This window comes from Bos mutus, chromosome X (genome assembly GCF_027580195.1).
Source record: "Bos mutus isolate GX-2022 chromosome X, NWIPB_WYAK_1.1, whole genome shotgun sequence".
NCBI lineage: Eukaryota > Metazoa > Chordata > Mammalia > Artiodactyla > Bovidae > Bos > Bos mutus.
Genome location: NC_091646.1, coordinates 47514935 through 47530769, shown reverse-complemented (window position 1 = coordinate 47530769; position 15835 = coordinate 47514935). Strand labels below are relative to the sequence as shown.

At 38.2% G+C, this 15835-nt stretch overlaps 1 pseudogene; it reads right to left on the bottom strand.

Annotated features, from left to right (window-relative positions):
* Positions 1-400: 400 nt before the first annotated feature.
* The window catches only part of LOC102272559 (tigger transposable element-derived protein 1-like), a 146191-nt pseudogene continuing 130756 nt past the window's right edge, over positions 401-15835 (bottom strand).

The following is a 15835-nucleotide window of genomic DNA, read 5'->3' as shown; positions in this document are numbered from 1 at the left end:
AGGCTCCAGATTCTGAGTTATAGTAGAAGATGGGCCACAACAAGATGTGAGCAGCAGAAGGACACACATAAATTTTCTCTTTCAAATGAGAAAAGAAGATGAGATATTCAATAGAGATTACTAATAATTTGCCACTATTTGTAACACAATAATATGTAGAAGAAATCATTTGTGGATGTTATAAATTTTTACCTTGGAGTAGGTTAAAAAAAATTGGAATACATATAATAAAGGCATAACTCTGAGATTTCAGATGACCATGATAGAGAATATAGAGCAGTGAAATGAGTCAAACTTTTTTTTTTTTGGTTTTACAATGCATTTAAAAGTTATATGTAACTATACAGTAGTCTATTAATTGTGCAATAACATTATGTCTAAAATAAACAATATATATACCTTAACTAAAAAAATACTTTGTTCTTAAAAAATGATAACCATCAACTGAGCCCTCAGTGAGTTGTTATCTTTTTTCTGGTGGAGAGTCTTACCTTGATGTTCATGGCTGCTGAATGATCAGACTGATGATTGATGAAGGTTGGAGTAGCTGTGGCAATTTCTTAAAAAGTATACCTGTGGCGGATTCATTTTGATATTTGGTGAAACTAATGCAATTATGTAAAGTTTAAAAATAAAATTAAATTAAAAAAAGACAACAATGAAGTTTTCTGCACTGATTGGGTCTTCCTTTTACTAATTATATATCTATAGCTTACAATGCTGTTTGAGAGCATTTTATCAACAGTAGAAAATTCAAAGCTGGAGTCAGTTCTCTCAAGCACTGCTGCTCCTGTACAAGCAAAGTGTATGCAATATTCTAAATCCTTTGTTGGCATTTCAACAATCTTCAGAGCATCTTCCTCAGAAGTAGAGTCCATCTCAGGCAACTACTTTTTTAACTCATCCATAAGAAGCAACTCCTCATCTGATAGTTTTTTCTTGAGACTGCAGAAATTCAGATCTTCAGGTTCCACATCTAATTTGATTTCTCTTACTATTTCTCCCACATCTGCAGTGGCTTCCTCCACTGAAACCTTAAACTCCTTGAAGTCATCCATGAGAGTTGGAATAAACTTCCAAATTCTTGTGAATGTTGATATTTTTAATTCTTCCCATGGATCAATAATGTTCTTAATGGTATCTAGGATGGTGAATCTTTTCCGGAGGGTTTTCAACTTACTTTGTACAGATCCGTCAGAGGAACCACTCTCCATGGCAGCTACAAACATTGCAAAATGTATTTATTAAGTAGCAAGACTTGAAAGGAAAATTCACTCCTTGTTCCATGGTTGACTTAATGGAAATTGTGTTAACAGGCATAAAAGCATTAATATCATTTTCCATGTCCATTTGAGCTCTTGACTGATGTGGTGCATTATTAAGAAGCAGTAACATTTTGAAAGGAATTTTTTTTTCCTGAATAATTGGTCTCAGCAGTGGCTTAAACTCTTCAGTACACCATATTGTAAACAGATGTGCTGTCATCTAGTCTTTGTTGTTTCATTTGTAGAGCACAAGCAGAGTAGATTTAACATAATTTTCAAGGACCCTAAGCGTTTTGGAATGGTACATGAGCATTTCTTCAACTTAAATCACCATCTGTATTAGTCCCTAACAAGAAAGTCAACCTGTTCTTTGACACTTTGAAGCCAGGCATTGACTTCTCCTTTCTAGCTATGAAAGTCTTAGATGGCACCTTCTACCACTGTAAGGCTGTTGTGTCTACATTGAAAATCTGTTGTTTAATGTAGCTACTTTCATTAATTATCTTAGCTAGGTCTTCTGGATAACTTGCTGCAGCTTCTATTTGAGTCTTGCTGCCTCATCTTACACTCTTATGTTGTAGAAACAGCTTATAGAGGTAAAGTTTTCTTCTGATGCTACCTCATCTCTTCCAGTTTTTATAGGATGGAAAAGAGTTTGGTGGGCCTTGCTCTGAATTAAGTCTTGGCTTAAGGTAATGTGGTGGCTGGTTCCATCTTCTACCCAGACCACCACATCTTTTTTTTAAACTTTTAGAAAATAAAAACAAGCAATATAAAATAAGATCATTAAATCTTTCTCCATATAAGCAAGGTTGTTTCACTTTCTTACCATTCATATGTTCACTGGAGAAACATTTTTAATTTCCTTCAATTACTTTCCCATTTCATATAAAAGTTGGCTAATTATTTGGCACAAGATGTCTAGATTTTGGCTTATTTCAGCTTTTTATGTGACTTCCTCACTAAGCTTAATCAGTTCCAGCTTTTGATTTAAGTGAGAGATGAGGGGCTCTTTCTTTCTCTTGAACACTTTTAAGTGTTCAATGTCTTTTAAGATATTGTATAGTTATTAACTGGCCTAATTTCAATATTGTTGAGTCTCAGAATACTGAGGTCCATCCAAGAAGAGGGATAGAGATGGGGTAAAGGCCAGTCCACAGAACAGTCAGAACATACACATTTGATTAAGCTTGCCATCTTATATGGGCATGATTTCTGACCCTTGAAAACAGTTACAATGGTAACATCAAACATTAGTGATCCCAGATCACCATAACAAATATAATAATAATGAAAAAGCTTGAAAAACTTTGAGAATTACAAAATTGTGACAGAGACATGAATTAATCCAATGTTTCTGGAAAAATGAAGACAATTGACTTGCTTGATGTGGGGTTGCCACAAATGTTCAATTTGCAAAAAATGCAGAATCTGCAAAGTACAATAAAGCAAAGTGCAATAAAATGAATCATGCTTATTTACCTTCAAAAAAATTTAGGATCACAGTTATCATGTGATCACTTAGCTTTATTTATTTAAATTTTAAAAGCAATATGCACTCATTTACATATAATTAGCAAAAAAATGCTATGAGTGAGTAAATAAAAACTACCCATAATTCAAAAACCTATTAGTAATATTTCATCATATTTTCATATAACTTTTATTCTTCTCATTCTTTATTTTTATATGTATATTTTTCTTCAACAGAAACTGATGTCATATTATATATATTCTACCTTTTACTTAAAATTATAAATATTTCTATGATATTACATACTGTTTGAAAAATAATTTTCATGTGAACATTATATTAAGATGTATACTATGACCTATGTGTCTGCGTTTTGTTGTTAGACATGTAACTTATTTTTATTTTCTCACTGAAATTTATAGCAAATTATAAATAATATTGCACTGAACATTATTGTACATATATCACAGTTGAATTTGAACCTCATGGTATATTTTATAGGATGTGGATTTAATGGATCAAGAAGTACAATTATGTGTGCCTACATAAGTATGTCCCCAAACTTCTTTCCAGGAAGGCTATAACAATTTGTTTTCAGAAACAGTCTATGGGACTGCATTTGACATTGATCTTTTAAAAAAATAAAACATTGCTATTATCTTAAGAAAATTGCTGATTTAATACATATTACTTTTATTTTTACTTTATATAATTTGCAATTATATTTGTAAATATTATTTTCTATAACTATAAAATTTGAGTACAATACATTTTTCTCCTTATCTAATTTGAAATTATTAAGCATCTTTTACAACATCCTTTCAACGATTCCCAATGTGTGCCAATACAGTTTAGAATTGTACACCTGTACTATTATTATTATATAATTATTTCATTTTTGCAACATTCTTTTACATATTGCTTTTTCTCTTATGATTAATCTCTTTAAAATAATTATAAAAATATGCCTCCATTTGTTTACTTGCTATAAATTATCATCATAAACCTACTCTTGAGTTCTTATTTTGTTTTTGTGAATTTAAAAAAAATATCTGAGCTCTAACACATTAGAGATTTTAAAACACTTTTGGTTATTGATCATTCCATTTTACCTCATGCAATGATGCATCACTAAGAACTATAGTTTTCTTAAGGTATTTAGCAATAAATACTGAAGAGCTCCAGGTGGGGATGGCTACCTGTGTCGTTAACAGTTTTTCAAATGGTAAATGAATGACCAATAATTTTTTGTTTGTATCCCCATCCTTGAGCCACTAATATGGCAATATAAAGTGAAAACACTAAAAGTCTTCTCTTACATATATTTTATTTTCCGTTAAGCCCAAGTTGGTCTTTGCCTCATAGAACTGCTCCTCTACTAAAAGCTACTTAGATTCTATACCTTGTTCTCATAGGTATTTAAATGGGAAAGTGGATTAATGTGAATCAGACATCATCATCTCAAATTGGAATGGCCATTTATTGTTTTGACTAAAGATTCTAATTGAGTTGAAAGACTATCCTACAACATTAGAAGGCTTAATATGTCTGTGATGTATTTTGAGTGTATATGTTGTATATGTGTGAATATATCTACAGTATGAAAGCCAATAGAATTTTCCAATGAACTCTATTAAATAATTATTTCTAAATTATTTATTACTTTTTTAAAAATAGTGGGAACTGTTTCAACTTTTTAATAATTTTGTTCAGACCTTCTATGGACTGCTGCTGCTGCTGCTAAGTCACTTCAATTGTGTCCGACTCTATGCGACCCCAGAGACAGAAGCCCACCAGGCTCCCCCGTCCTTGGGATTCTCCAGGCGAGAACACTGGAGTGGGTTGCCATTTCCTTCTCCAATACTTGAAAGTGGAAAGTGAAAGGGAAGTCACTCAGTCATGTCCGACTCTTAGCAACCCTATGGACTACAGCCTACCAGGCTCCTCCATGCATACTGGAAAATTTGGTAGTATCGATATTATGCATGGTCTCGTTTCTGCTGTATGCATATCTACTATGCTTCCCCTTGCCTAAATGCAGTATTAACATGAAATCTAAGTTGCACAGATGTCTTTAAATCAATGCTGAATTTGCAAAACAGATTTTTTTGGTAAAAAACTGTGGTTTGCCTTAATAAAATTGCTATTCAATTTCTGTCTTAAGTTATTTCACAAGAATTTACATCTTTAAGTTATTTCTGAAGAACCAATGAAGTTCAAGTGATTTTGAACATAGATGACATGAATGAATAAAATAAACTACTGTCTTTCCTTCATTATACATGAGGTGTAACTTGCAGTGTGAGTGAGTGAAAGTCTCTCAGTTGTGTCTGACTCTTTGCAGCCCTATATATACAGTCCATCGGATTCTCCCAGCCAAAATACTGGAGTGGGTAGCCTTTCCCTTCTCCAGGGCATATTACCAACCCAGGGATTGAGCCCAGGTCTCCCACATTGCAGTCGGATTCTTTACCAGGTAAACCATTAGTGAAGCCCAAATAAGAACCTCAGATATGCAGATGATATCACCCTTATGGCAGAAAGTGAAGAGGAACTAAAGAGACTCTTGATGAAAGTGAAAGAGAAGAGTGAAAAAGCTAGCTTAAAACTCAATATTCAGAAACTAAGATTATCCATCCAGTCCCATCACTTAATGGCAAATAGATGGGGAAACAATGGAAACAGTGACAGATTTTATTTTCTCGGTCTCAAAATCACTGCAGATGGTGACTGCAGCCATGAAATTAAATGATGCTTGCTCCTTGGAAAATAAGCTATGACCAACCTAGACAGCATATTAAAAAGCAAAGACATTACTTTGCTGACAAAGGTCCACTAGTCAAAGCTATGGTTTTTCCAGTAGTCATGTATGGATGTGAGAGTTGGACTATAAAGAAAGCTGAGCACTGAAGAATTGATGCTTTTTAAAAAATAAATAAATGTATTTTAATTGGAGGCTATTTACTTTACAATATTGTATTGGTTTTGCTATACATCAACATGAATCCGCCATGGGTGTACCTGTGTTCCCCATCCTGAAACCCTCTCCCAGCTCCCTCCCTATTCCATCCCTCTGGATCATCCCAGTGCACCAGCCCGGAGCATCCTGTATCATGCATCGAACCTGGACTGGGAATTCATTTCACATATGATATTATACATGTTTCAATGCCATCCTCCCAAATCATCCCACCCTCACCCTCTCCTGTATGTGAGACAGCAAAAGAGACAGAGATTTATAGAATGGCCTTTTGGACTCTGTGAAATTGATGCTTTTGAACTGTGGTGTTGGAGAAGACTCTTGAGAGTCCCTTGGAAAGCAAGGAAATAAAACCAGTCAATCCTAAATGAAATCAGTCCTGAATATTCATTGGATAAACTGATTTTGAAGCTGTAACTCCAATATTTTGGCCTCCTTATGCAAAGAACTGACTCACTGGAAAAGACCATGATGCTAGGAAAGATTGAAGGAAGAAGGATAACGGGATGACAGAGGATGGGATGGTTGGATGGCATCACTGATTCAACGGGCACAAGTTTGAGCAAGCTCTGGGAGTTGGCAATGGACAGGGAGGCCTGGTGTGCTGCAGTCCATGGAATCTCAAAGAGTCAAACACGACTGAGCAACTGAACTGAACTGAGACAATTTTCATGGGCTAAATAAGCTTAGATGTTAAGTGCAAAAGAAAGCAAACTTTCTATCAGTGATATCTGGCCAACTTCCATCAAATTTGCAAATGCTGGCTTTTAGGCATCATAATGGAAACTGTTTCTATGAAGTACTATAGCATATTCAAAAGCAGAGACATTACTTTGCCAACAAAGATTCGTCTAGCCAAGGCTATGGTTTTTCCTGTGGTCATATATGGATGTGAGAGTTGGACTGTGAAGAAGGCTGAGTGCCGAAGAATTGATGCTTTTGAACTGTGGTGTTGGAAAAGACTCTTGAGAGTCCCTTGGACTGCAAGGAGATCCAACCAGTCCATTCTGAAGGAGATCAGCCTTGGGATTTCTTTGGAAGGAATGATGCTAAAGCTGAAACTCCAGTACTTTGGCCACCTCCTGCGAAGAGTTGACTCATTGGAAAAGACTCTGATGCTGGGAGGGATTGGGGGCAGGAGGAGAAGGGGATGACAGAGGATGAGATGGCTGGATGGCATCACTGACTCAATGGACGTGAGTCTGAGTGAACTCCGGGAGTTGGTGATGGACAGGGAGGCCTGGCGTGCTGTGATTCATGGGGTCGCAAAGAGTTGGACACAACTGAGCGACTGATCTGATCTGATCTGATCTGAACTTTAAAAAATTAAACCAAACTCGGCAGTTAGTGCAAAACTTTCTAAATTGTAGTCAACAATTTACCTCTCTTTTCCTTTAACACCTCATTAAAAGTAGCAATGAGAAAAAGCTAAATGGGAAATAATAATGAAAAGATAATGGAAAGAATGAGACAACAGAAAAAAAAAATTGAAACTAGAAGTCATACCATTTAGCAAACAAGGGAAAGCTGAACTTTAAGCCAGGAAGTAATAGGGTGAATGGAAACAATCCAGGTGGTCTTTTTAGAAATCTACCAGAGGTTGTGCTGCTCCTCCAAAATGAAAGAACAGTCTAAGAAAGAGTAAAACATAGGATACAAGAAACAAGGAAGAGAGAACAAGATGGTGGAGGAGTAGGTGGATGGGGAGTACATCTCTCTCCATGGATACATTGGGAACACACTTTCAGACACAGAAGTACATGCAGAACATCAGTTCAGAGTGGACAGGAGTACCTGACCAGAGGAAAAGAATATATAGTACCACGCAAAACTCAGTAGAACAAAGGAACTCGGGGGAAAAGCAGAAGTATTAGTAGCACTGGACCTGCCCTGGGCTGGTGGAGGAACTGAAGCAGGGATCTGATCCCATTTCAGGGCAATTGTCTGAGTCAGAGGAGAAACATTTAAGGCTGAGAGTGAAGCAGCTGATTTGTGGCACCTAAATGGAATGAAAATCAGACAGTCCTTGCCACAGCCATACATAGCCTGGACAGGGATAAGGGTCCCCTGGAAGGTGCAGTGGCTGGGAGCTGGAGTTTGGGGAATGTGGACCGATTCCAGAGTGAGGAGTGCTGTTGACTGCGGAGGGACAGATTGAGAAAGGAGACTGTGATAGGAAATTCCTGTGGAGGAAAGCCAGGCAGCCATGGAAGCAAGGTGATACAGCTGAGTCATGCATAGGGGGTGGAGCCATCACCATAACCTCTCTCTCCCCACAGGCCAGCATTGGCAGCTGAACAACAGAGAGGCTGGCCCATCAAATGCCTGACACACTGAACTGCAGAGCAGGACCCCACCCAGGGTGCCCCTTTAAGTGCCTGACGTGCCAATCTACAGAGTAGGACCTGAGCCAGGGGGGTCCCTCTATGTGCCTGATGCTCTGAACAGAGAAAGACCTCAGGCAAGGGAGCCCTCTAAGTGCCTGAATGTGTGGAGCTAAGGAGAAAGACTGGCCAAAGAGGCCTTCTGATCGTCAGCTACAAAAGGATTGAAAAACGACTCTGATAGGGCCATAACTCCTTCAGTGGAGTCAGTCTGTGTTCCTGCACACTTGGCATCACCAAGGTTCCCACAAGCCAAGCAGGTGCAATACCTTCACACTCAACTCTCACTAAGGCAGAGCTGGAACAGGAAAAAAAAAGTCTTGTGTCTATGTGCACAAGGTCACTTTGATCATGTCTGGCTCTGTGACCCTGCAGACTGTGGCCTTTCAGGCTTATTTGTCAGGGAAGGGGGGTTCTCCAGGCAAGAATACTGCAGTATACTGGCCAATATTGTTTGCCATACCCTTCTAGAGCACTATATTTCCTGCTGCCCTAGCTGCCAACTGCTCTGTGTGCCTGGTGCTGCCAGAACCATGTGACCCAAGCAACTGCATTACCTCTACACCTGGCCCTCACAGGGGCAAGCCCAAGCCCTACAGGGCAGCCTCAGGAGCAAACCCCAGAGGATGATCCACATGCAGAGGTGGAAAGAAAACCACAATTGAAACTCAGGGGCAGTGTGGCTAAGGGAGAAACCCAAAACCTTTCCACCAGCTGTACATGCTGCTGATTAAATCCACACCACTAACTAGGCAGACTCTGTGTCAATGGAATATATAAAAGATCATTGAGAGCTACCACAAAAGAAAACAGTAGTTCTTATAGCTGTGAACATTGGAAGCAAGAACACACAGGAGTAGGACCAGATTAGAATCTGAGCTGCACCCACAGCAGGTCCAGAGATCAACACAGTGTTGGAGGGCATCCTAGGGAGGTGAGGTGGACTATGCCTCACAGCAAAGGAAAGGACTCTGACAGCAGTGACTTGAGAAAAACATTTATTATTCTTATATTTTGACTTGTTCTGTAGATTCTTTTGGATTTTTTCTTTTTTTTCCTTTTATTTCTTCACCTGTTGTAGTTGTCTATTTTATTGGCCTTATGAAATCTAATTAAGCTTCCGAGCTTTTTTTTTTTTTTTTTTCTCAGTCACAAGTTTTATTGTTGTTATAAACCTCTACATTGGGATTTTGCAGTCCTGTGAGTTTTCCTTTTCTTTCTTTCTTTTTTTTTTTAAATTTTAATTTTTTAGCATATATATATATATTTTACATTTATTTCCTTGTTTGCTTTTCCTACTGTTTTTTTCCCTTGCAGTTAATCTTTAATGTATATAAATCTTCTTTATCTACCTCTATTTAACTTTGCATATTTATTCTTTCTTTTCTTTCTTCTCAACAAATTGGTTGGTTTTATTTTCATTGCTTTATTTCCCAGTTGGCACCTTGCTTTAGTTTCTTATTTTTTTTTTCCAGTTTTAATCTGGTAGATATAATTTTTTGATTCCTTTGTTTGCTGGGTCAATATATTGTACTGTATTTTTGTTGGACTGTTTTGAATTTACTTATCAGTATATATGTTTAGGTGTATATTCAGTCACAATTTTTGTTGTTGTTATAAACCTCTGGCTCTAAGTTGGGCTTTTGCAGTTCTATGGAGCTTTCTTCTTTTTTTTTTTATTCTTTCTCCTTTCTTTTTTTTTTTTTCTCTTTTTTTATAATTTTAATTTTTAAAACCTATTACATTTTTCTATATTTATTCATTTGTTTGCCTTTCCTACTGTTCTTTTCCACTTGAAGTTAATCTTTAATGTATATAAATCTTCATCTACTTCTATTTAATGTTGCATATCTATTCTTTCTTTCTTTACTTTCTTTACTTTCCTCTCAACATATTTGTTATTGTTTCCATTGCTTTATTCCCCACTTGTCCCCTTGTTTTAATTTTGTTTTCCAGTTTGTCTTTTAGTCAGTTTTGTTCTTAACTGGTAAATATAATTTTTAATTTTCTTTGTTCACTGGGTCAATCTACTGTGCCTTGTTTTTGTTGGACTGTTTTCACTTTGCTCATGGATGTATATGCATGTGTGTATATTTCATTATTTTAATTATTACTTGTCTGATTTTGTAACTGCCATTTGTCTGGGGTTCATCTTTGCTTTCTAGTTTTGGATATTTGTTTTAATCCCACTTAATACCATAGCAAACCACTTGTGGAATCTTGATTCCTGACCAGAGATCAAGCCCTGAGCCTGTGGAGTGGGACCACTGACTCCAAGACCTTAGACTACCAGAGAACTAACCCTAGGGAGTATCAAATAGTGAGAACTCACACAAAGGAAACTGCTTGAAAACAAGACCCAGCAACACCCAACCACCAGTAGCACCCTATGCAGGATACCTCACCTAAACAACAAACAAAACAAAAATACAAACCCAATCATCAGCAGACAAGATTACTACATCATTCAACCTTGCCAATCAGAGGAAAAACAAACAAACAAACACTCAGCACAAATATCACCCTATATGAAGCTTACACAGGCCACTGGACCAACCTTAGGAGGGAAGAAAAAAAAAGGAAGAAAGAATTCAACCTTGAAGCCTAGGAAAAGGAGACCTCAAACACAATAAGTTAAAAAAAAGATAATGAACAGGCAGAGAAATATTACACAAATGAGGGAACAAACTAGAAACACAGAAGTCCAAATAAATACAGAGAAAATAGGCAAACTTCCTGAAAAAGAATTCAGAATAATGATAGTAAAAATGATGAAAAACCTTGAATACAAAATGGAAAAAATGCAAGAATCAATTAACAAAGACCTAGAAGAATTACCAGACCACCTCACCTGCCTCTTGAGAAACCTACATGCAGGTCAGGAAGCAACAGTTAGAACTGGACATGGAACAACAGACTGGTTCCAAATAGGAAAAAGAGTATGTCAAGACTGTATACTGTCACCCTGTTTATTTAACTTATATTTAACTTATATATACGCTGGAATCAAGACTGCCGGGAAAAATATCAGTAACCTCAGATATGCAGATGACACCACCCTTATGGCAGAAAGTGAGGAGGAACTTAAAAGCCTCTTGATGAAAGTGAAAGTGGAGAGTGAAAAAGTTGGCTTAAAGCTCAACATTCAGAAAACGAAGATCATGGCATCCAGTCCCATCACTTCATGGGAAATAGATAGGGAAACAGTGGAAACAGTGCCAGACTTTCTTTTTTTGGGCTCCAAAATCACTGCAAATGGTGACCGCAGCCATGAAATTAGAAGATGCTTACTCCTTGGAAGGAAAGTTATGACCAGCCTAGAGAGCATATTGAAAAGCAGAGACATTACTTTGCCAAAAAGATCCGTTTAGTCAAGTCTATGGTTTTTCCTGTGATCATGTATGGATGTGAGAGTTGGACTGTGAAGATGGCTGAGCGCCGAACAATGGGTGCTTTTGAACTGAGGTGTTGGAGAAGACTCTTGAGAGTCCCTTGGACTGCAAAGAGATCCAACCAGTCCATTATGAAGGAGATCAGCCCTGGGATTTCTTTGAAGGGAATGATGCTGAAGCTGAAACTTGAGTACTTTGGCAAGGTATTGTCTCCGCTTTTGAATATGCTATCTAGGTTGGTCATAATTTTCCTTCAAAGGAGTAAGCGTCTTCTAATTTCATGGCTGCAGTCACCATCTGTAGTGATTTTGGAGCTCAGAAAAATAAAGTCTGACACTGTTTCCACTGTTTCCCCATCTATTTCCCAGGAAGTGATGGGACCGGATGCCATGATCTTCGTTTTCTGAATGTTGAGCTTTAAGCCAACTTTCTCACGCTCCTCTTTCACTTTCATCAAGAGGCTTTTTAGTTCCTCTTCACTTTCTGCCGTAAGGGTGGTATCATCTGCATATCTGAAGTTATTGATATTTCTTCCGGCAATCTTGATTCCAGCTTGTGTTTCTTCCAGTCCAGTGTTTCTCATGATGTACTCTGCATAGAAGTTAAATAAACAGGGTGACAATATACAGCCTTTAAGTACTCCTTTTCCTATTTGGAACTAGTCTGTTGTTCCATGTCCAGTTCTAACTGTTGCTTCCTGACCTGCATACAAATTTCTCAAGAGGCAGATCAGGTGGTCTGGTATTCCCATCTCTTTCAGAATTTTCCACAGTTTATTGTGATCCACACAGTCAAAGGCTTTGGCATAGTCAATAAAGCAGAAATAGATGTTTTTCTGGAACTCCTTGCTTTTTCCATGATCCAGTGGATGTTGGCAATTTGATTTCTGGTTCCTCTGCCTTTACTAAAACCAGCTTGAACATCAGGAAGTTCACGGTTCACATATTGCTGAAGCCTGGCTTGGAGAATTTTGAGCATTACTTTACTAGCATGTGAGATGAGTGCAATTGTGTGGTAGTTTGAGCATTCTTTGGCATTGCCTTTCTTTGGGATTGGAATGGAAACTGACCTTTTCCAGGCCTGTGGCCATTGCTGAGTTTTCCAAATTTGCTGGCATAGTGAGTGCAGCACTTTCACAGCATCATCTTTCAGGATTTGAAATAGCTCAACTGCAATTCTATCACCTCCACTAGCTTTGTTTAGTAGATACTGAACAGAAAAAAAAAAATTACTGCAGGTAGTGACTAGGCATGAAATTAAAAGACACTAGCTCCTTGGAAGAAAAGCTATGGTCAACTTAGACAGCATATTAAAAAGCAGAGACATTACCTTGCGGACAAAATTCCATATAGTCAAAATTATGTGTTTTTTTTTTTTTTTTCAAATAGTCATGTATGAAAGTGAGATTTGGACTACAAAGGAAGCTGAGGGCCAAACAATTGCTGCTTTTGAACTGTGGTGTTGGAGAAGATTCTTGAGAGTCCCTTGGAGTGCAAAGAGATCAAACCAGTCAATCCTAAAGGAAATCAGTCCTGAATATTCATTGGAAGGACTGATGCTGAAGCTGAAGCTCCAATACTTTGGCCACCTGATGGGATGACCTGATTCATTGGGAAAGACCCTAATGCTGGGAAAGATTGAAGGCAGGGGAAAGATTGAAGGCAGGACGAGGAGCAAACGACAGAGGATGAAATGTTGGATGGCATCACACTCTCTATGAACATGAGTTTGAAAAAGCTCCAGGAGTTGGTTATGGATGGGGAAGCCTGGTGTGCTCCAGTCTATGGTGGTAACTGATACTTCCTAAGGCCCACTTGACTTCACATTCCAGGATGTCTGGCTCTAGGTCGGTGATCACACCATCTGGATGTGTGATCACACCATCTGGATGTGTGATCACACCATCAGGTGACCATCTGGATCCTGAAGAACTTTTTTGTACAGTTCTTCTGTGTATTATTGCCATCTCTTCTTAATATCTTCTGCTTCTGTTAGGTCCATACCATTTCTGTCCTTTATCGAGCCCATCTTTGCATGAAATGTTCCTTTGGTATCTCTGATTTTCTTGAAGAGATCTCTAGTCTTTCCCATTCTGTTGTTTTCCTCTATTTCTTTGCACTGATCTCTGAAGAAGGCTTTCTTATCTCTTCTTGCTATTCTTTGGAAATCTGCATTCAGATGCTTATATCTTTCCTTTTCTCTTTTGTTTTCGCTTCTCTTCTTTTCACAATTATTTGTAAGGCCTCCCCAGACAGCCATTTTGCTTTTTTGCATTTCTTTTGCATGGGGATGGTCTTGATCCCTGTCTCCTGTACAGTGTCACAAACGTCATTCCGTAGCTCATCAGGCACTCTATCAGATCTAGGCCCTTAAATCTGTTTCTCACTTCCACTGTATAATCATAAGGGATGGGATTTGATTTAGGTCATACCTGAATAGTCTAGTGGTTTTCCCTACTTTCTTCAATTTAAGTCTGAATTTGGCAATAAGGAGTTCATGGTCTGAGCCACAGTCAGCTCCTGGTCTTGTTTTTGTTGATTGTATAGAGCTTCTCCATCTTTGGCTGCAAAGAATATAATCAATCTGATTTTGGTGTTGACCATCTGGTGATGTCCATGTATAGAGCCTTCTCTTGTGTTGTTGGAAGAGGGTGTTTGTTATGACCAGTGCATTTTCTTGGCAAAACTCTATTAGTCTTTGCCCTGCTTCATTCCGTATTCCAAGGCCAAATTTGCCTGTTACTCCAGGTGTTTCTTGACTTCCTACTTTTGCATTCCAGTCACCTATAATGAAAAGGACCTCTTTTTTGGGTGTTAGTCGTAAAAGGTCTTGTAGGTCTTCCATAGAACCGTTCAACTTCATCTTCTTCAGTGTTACTGGTTGGAGCATAGACTTGGATTACTGTGATATTGAATGGTTTGCCTTGGAAACAAACAGAGATCATTCTGTCGTTTTTGAGATTGCATCCAAGTACTGCATTTCAGACTCTTTTGTTGACCATGATGGCTACTCCATTTCTTCTGAGGGATTCCTGCCCGCAGTAGTAGATATAATGGTCATCTGAGTTAAATTCACCCATTCCAGTCCATTTCAGTTCGCTGATTCCTAGAATGTTGACATTCACTCTTGCCATCTCTTGTTTGACCACTTCCAATTTGCCTTGATTCATAGACCTGACATTCCAGGTTCCTATGCAATATTGCTCTTTACAGCATTAGACCTTGCTTCTATCACCAGTCACATCCACAGCTGGGTATTCTTTTTGCTTTGGCTCCATCCCTTCATTCTTTCCAGAGTTATTTCTCCACTGATCTCCAGTAGCATATTGGGTACCTACTGACCTGGGGAGTTTCTCTTTCAGTATCCTATCATTTTGCCTTTTCATACTGTTCATGGGGTTCTCAAGGCAAGAATACTGAAGTTGTTTGCCATTCCCTTCCCCAGTGGACCACATTCTGTCAGATCTCTCCACCATGACCCGCCCATCTTGGGTTGCCCCACGGGCATGGCTTAGTTTCATTGAGTTATAATAAAATATCATATTATACTCACTAGGTTGAGTACTATTAAAAGAAAACAGAAAATAGTAAGCATTGACAAGGATGTGGAAAAATGAGAACTTATATGCACTGTGGATGGGATCGTAAAACGGTTCAACTACTAGGGAAAAGAGTGATGTTGGCATGTGTACTTAGTTGAGTCCTACACCCTGCTACCCCATGGACTATAGGCTGCCAGGCTCCTCTGTTCATGGGATTTTCCAGGCAAGAGTACTAGAGTGGGTTTCCATTCCCTTCTCTAGGGGATCTTTCCAACCCAGAGACTGAACCCGGTCTCCAGGGAAGCCCCCATGGAAAACAGTATAGACATTCAAAGAAAAAAACCTACATATGATCCAGCATTCTTATTTCTGGATATATACACCAAGAACCGAAAGCTGTGTCTCAAAGAGATATTTACACATCCCTGCCTGTTCATAGCAGCAGTATTACAATTGCCAAACAAGAAAAATGTGCATTCATTTGGATGAATGGATTAAAAAAATGTGAAGTATATATAATGAGATACGGAACAGACTTAACTAGCAAGTTAAGTCTGTCACATGCTGTAACATGCATGAACCTTGAGGTCAATTTGCTAGTGAAATAAGCCTGTTGCAAAAAGACAAATACTATATAATTCCACTAAATGTGAGTTATGTAAAGTAGTCAGATTTATGGAAACAGAGGTAGAATGTTGGTTACCAGGGACTGGGGGAGGGGGAAGTTAAGAGTTGTTTATTGGGGATACATTTTCAGGTTGGCAAGATGAAAAACTTTGGAGACCTTTTTCACCACAGT